The sequence below is a fragment of the Elgaria multicarinata genome, chromosome 2, assembly GCF_023053635.1.
Source record: "Elgaria multicarinata webbii isolate HBS135686 ecotype San Diego chromosome 2, rElgMul1.1.pri, whole genome shotgun sequence".
Classification (NCBI taxonomy): Eukaryota; Metazoa; Chordata; class Lepidosauria; order Squamata; family Anguidae; genus Elgaria; species Elgaria multicarinata.
In genome coordinates, this window is record NC_086172.1 from 4,952,354 (window position 1) to 4,957,520 (window position 5,167).

Below are 5,167 nucleotides of genomic sequence, written 5' to 3' on the forward strand. Positions count from 1 at the left end.
GCGTGTGTAAATTACCCCTTCATTTCGGTCAGACCACTTCCTGGTGAAATTTGATCTTACCGTGCCAGTCCCTCCCTGCAGGGCTGGGGGACACATTAAGATGGTCCACCCCTGGAGACTTATGGAATCCAAGCAATTCCTGATTGCTCTGGGGAACTTTTCAGTAACTAGAGCTGGCGATTCTGTTGAGTCCCTTGTCGCACGATGGGATGGTGAAATGCTACAGGCCATTGACACAATCGCTCCTGAGTGCCCTTTTCTGCATTGTGAAACTCAGAGGGTTTTCTGGTGTTTTGATACCATTGAGGGCTGCTGGGACAGACTCTTGCTTTTCATGGGTTAATTTCTTTCTGGCTTCCTCTTGCGTTTAGTTTATGCTGTTCTGTTTGCTTTTCTGAAAATGTTCTGTTTCCTGCCCTTATCTGTCCCTTATAGAACTCCCCTCCCATCTGCTACTCCCTGGCCTTTCTCCCCCCAAAAGACATACCTCAAATGATGGATTGCGTCCATGGCGCTTAAGAGCACTGGTGATGGTGCCGAAGGAATTGGGAGCTTTTCCATCACCTCCTAGGAGAAACCAAGTGGGCTGGGCAGAACAGAGCAAGTGAGGACCAGTTCCCCATGGACTCCAGGAGGGCTGTTCCAGGCCCAGGCCTACACTTCCATCCCAACCTCACCCTCCGACTGGTTTTGTCTGAGCCCTCAGGCATCTTGGAGCCCTCCGCATAACCCTCAGGACAGGAGTAACAATTCTGTACTATCATTGGTAGAATTAGTTATCCTATTCTAAATGGTTCCATAGTCTTTCTTTCTAAGACCACCACAAAACCTCCCCGAAATTCGAACCCTGGGCTCTCCACCCGCCGCCTCGCTGACACCTCTCCTCTAGCTTTCTGGTGCTGCCTCTCACTCACCACTACTGCCCACGCCAACTCCGTCTTGGAGCATGGAAGCTCCAGTTGCTCCTGGTGGTTCTTATTGATTGCTTGACATATATTGGCGATGCTGTTGAGGAAGCGAAGGTCCGCTTTGTCATCCTGATTGATCTGGAGGTAGTAAGAGATTCAGGCTGTTAATCAGGGGAGTTGTTCATTAATATTCTTTTCTTCTCATCATAATTGCTCAATTGTGATTATTCAAGATTTTAATTGAAAGAGGAATTATTCTGGCTACAAATCAAAAACAATGAATGAAAGCCCACTTTTCTACAGGGAACAGGACGTGAATAATTCCGGGCTGATTCTTGGCTACACAAGTAAATAAGAAGCAACCAACTAAAGGGGCAGAAGCCAGGAAGCGGAAGCTACTTTAAAAGAAAGGAGGAGGAAAAGACTAAATAAAGACACAGCTACTGAATGGGTGTTACTTCTGAGTAAACGTACAGTAGTGTAGGCTCTTGTCCATGGGGATTTTTATGGGGAATATAGCGGTGGATTTAGCACCACTGGTTTAATTGCAGTTTTAATGCAGTTTCCACCTGACTGCTGAAAGGCAATGGCTGGGCAGCCCTAAAGGTCTCTTACATGTGAGGGGAATATCTCTGCGGAAGTGTTTGTTCATTTGCTTTTGTTTTTACCTTCTCTCCATTACGCATACGCTCGAGAATAATGCTGCATGGGTCCTCATCTTTGCTTGAGATGTTCTGCTTGGTCTGTGATCCGGATTCTTGGTGGAGGGAGGGAACACACAGATCATGTAGACATAAAGCTCCATCACACCGGAGGTTATCACTCCCCCTACCGTAGGGTGACCATATTTTGGGAACCAAAAACGAGGACAACATGCTCAGCCCCCAAGGGGGCGTGCCCACCAACATGCCCAGCCCCCAAGGGGGCGTGCCCACCCAAACATGGCCTTGGTCACAGCAAACAATTAAGACAAACCTGTTCTACATAACATCTTAATGTTAAAATCACTGGAATAAAGAACAAGTGAGACATTAAATGTATCTGAAATTAACTTCACTCATTCCTACTTTCATAGCTTTTGCTGTACTTTGAAGCTTTTGCTATACTCTGTGTGATACAGTCTCCCCTTCCCTCAAATATCTTTTCTGACTAACAACACGAGCTGTGAATGCAGAGACAGTTCGTATGGGAAAGAAATGGTGTGTGTGGCTTTCTTGAGGTGGGTTTGGGGAGCTGGGCTCCTCAATGGGCGCAGGCACACGGCCAGAGGCAAGACAGGGCAGTATTGCCAAAGGGCGAAGGTCACCTGAGGCAGGCCTTGAAAAGAAGTCCCAGCTTGGAGGAGGATGGAAGCAGGGAGTGGGGAGGAATGGGATTGGACCTTCGATGCCTGGAGGAGCCAGGGGAGCAGCTCCAGCCCATTAACTGCTGGACCCAGCTGGAACTGAGCAAAGGATCCAAGTCTGTTTTGATGTTGTCTGGGGATGAGGGCGGGAACCAGCCTTAAAGGACCAAGATAACTCTGTCTGGATATCTCTGTCTCTGCCTCTCTCTCTCTCACACACACACACACATGTACACCATGCTGTGAGGTCAGCGATCATAACTGGAACCAAAAAATATGAGTTTCCCCGGGTAAACATGGCATCAGCAGTTTGTCAGAATCCAGGAAGACGGACATGGATCTGACAGAGCGCCTCTCCTGACGTGAACGTTCTGTTTCACTATGCTCTTCATCTCTGGCCCTCCTCTGGGTACTTCCTGCAAGGGAGGCTCAGAAGGTGGCAACAAAGGAGGGGGCCTTCTCATTGGTGGCCCCCAATTATCTATCTATCTATCTATCTATCTATCTATTTATTTGTTTATTTATTTATTACATTTTTATACCACCCAATAGCTGATTTTACAGCACACATTTAAGACATATCTGTTCTACATAACATCTTCATGTTAAAATCACTGAAATAAAGAACAAGTGAGACATTCAATGTATTTGAAATTAACTTCACTCACTCCTACTTTTGTAGGTTTTGCTGTACTTTGAAGCTTTTGCTATACTTTGTGTTACATTCTCCCCTTCCCTCAAATATCTTTTCTGACTGTATCTTCACACATTGCAAGCTGCTGTTGTTGTTAACAGGGTTTGCTACTGGCCAGCTGGATGGCTGGCTTTTTTTAATTTCAATTTTTTTAAAAAGCTTGTGTATAATTGTCACAAGTTTCTCTACTCTAACGTTACGGTGGGTGTTGTGGCAGTGAACACTACTTGGCCCATTCACACTTCTCACTTATATACATTAGCTTCCCGAGGCTTGTGTGTTGGCACCACTGCGCACATCCAGACTTTGAACTCCTGTCTACTTCCTGCACAAACATGCAGCTCTGAGACCCGCTTCCTAATGCCCTGCGTTTCATGCCACCACCATGAGGCTAAGTTACAATAGATGTCTCCAGGTTGTCTGTGCAGCCTCTGTTGTCTCTCACTCTAAGGGCGTCGCTAGACGAGGCCTTAGCGCGCCTTGAGAGCCGGTTTCCCTGCTGTGCTTCCACATTACGCACAGGGGAATCCGGCCCCAGGCCACACTGAAGCCTCCTCTAACGCGCCATAAGCGAAGTCGCTTATGGCGTGCCTTTTCCCCAGCCCCGGCCTGAGGCCGGGGCTGGGGAACTTCTAGCTACTTCCGTGGCTTTTTGCGGCTACTCGCTCGCGAGTAGCCGCAAAAAGCCGCGGACTGGGCACAGCGCAGCGCTGTGCCCATCGGCCGGGGGAGATCCCAGGAGGGAGAAGGAGGAGAGACGACACAGGACACACACACACGTAGGGAGAAGGAGGAGAGATGACACAGGACACACACATGGAGGGAGAAGGAGGAGAGACGGGACACGGAGGGAGAGAAAGATCAGGAAGGGATCGGGAGCGGATGGGGGGGGTTAACTAAGAAAAACCCCTTACCTTCTCCGCAGTCTTCGGGCCGCACGTGGCCTCTTTAAACTTTTAAAAAAATGGGCTGACGCTGCAGGGCTTCCGTCGTCCCTGCGCGTCGTGCATCTAGGAGGCTGGGCGGCGCGTTAAAGTTAGCGCGCCGTCGCCCTGCCTCCCTGCTGGCTTATCCCGGCAGGTCTAGCAAGGCCCTAAGTCATTGCAGACAAACCAAAGCCTCCAGCCTCAAACAATCTCTCTCTCTCCCCACCCCTCCAAAGTCTCCCAATGGTCCAGCTAGGCTGCACACTTGTGGCTTGGGATATTGCTTATTGCAGGTTATTGCTTGGTCAAGTCTGTTGACTCTTGCATCATCATCATCATCATCATTATTATTATTCCCTGCCTTTTGCCCAATACTTTAAAAACCTCCCCCACCAGCCGCCTCCACCTCCTCTCCTCCTGCACAACTCTGATGCACTCTTAAAACACTCTGGGTGGCAAGCCAGCCTGAGGGCCAAGCTACAGGTGCATCTGGCTGCCTTCAGCCTCTCTCTGCCTTATGCCAGCCTGCCAACATTTCCAGCCTCAAATGATCCCCCACCCCCCGCTCTCTCTGCTAAAGTCTCTAATGGTCCAGCCAGGCTGTGCACTTGTACCCTATAGCTGGGGGTAGGGCAACAGCTTATAGCTTGGTTGCATCTGGTGACTCTTGTTTTTTTTAAAAAAAAATCCACCACCAGCCACCTCTGCCTGCAGCAAAACTGGACTCTGAGACACTCTTAAAAAGGCTCTGTGTGGTACAGCAGCCTCTCAGGGCTCAGCTACAGCCATTTCTGAGTTGTGTCTTCAGTCTAACTCTGTCTCTGAGAGATATGCCAGCCAGCCAAAGCCACAAATCTATCTATTTTCCTCTGGTATGCACTTCAAGTGTTCTGTATTGCATCCCAGCAGTGCAGTCAGAGCCTAGCTCACAAGTGTACAAAGTGAAGTGGAAGGGAAGTGGTAGCGAAGCAACGCAATGATATGCCAGGTTCCAACATTCGCAGCAACTGGGCATCCGCAAAGAAGAGAGCCTCTCTCTCGGCTGGCACCTTACTGTTGGTCGTGAGAGTTTTTCTCTAAAGATGACCCTTCATCGCCCATGATGTGGAAATTTGAGGAAAAGGACCTCTGGCCCATTCTGTTTTGCCCTGTGGGCTGCTTTGACTGACCTCTCCTTTCCCACATTTTGATTTGTGGATGCCTTGCCTCTGCTAAGCTCCAGGTACTCGACTGCACACCAAATCTGCAACAGGAAAGGTGCCCTGCTTGCCCAGGACTCTTACCTAAAGACTGG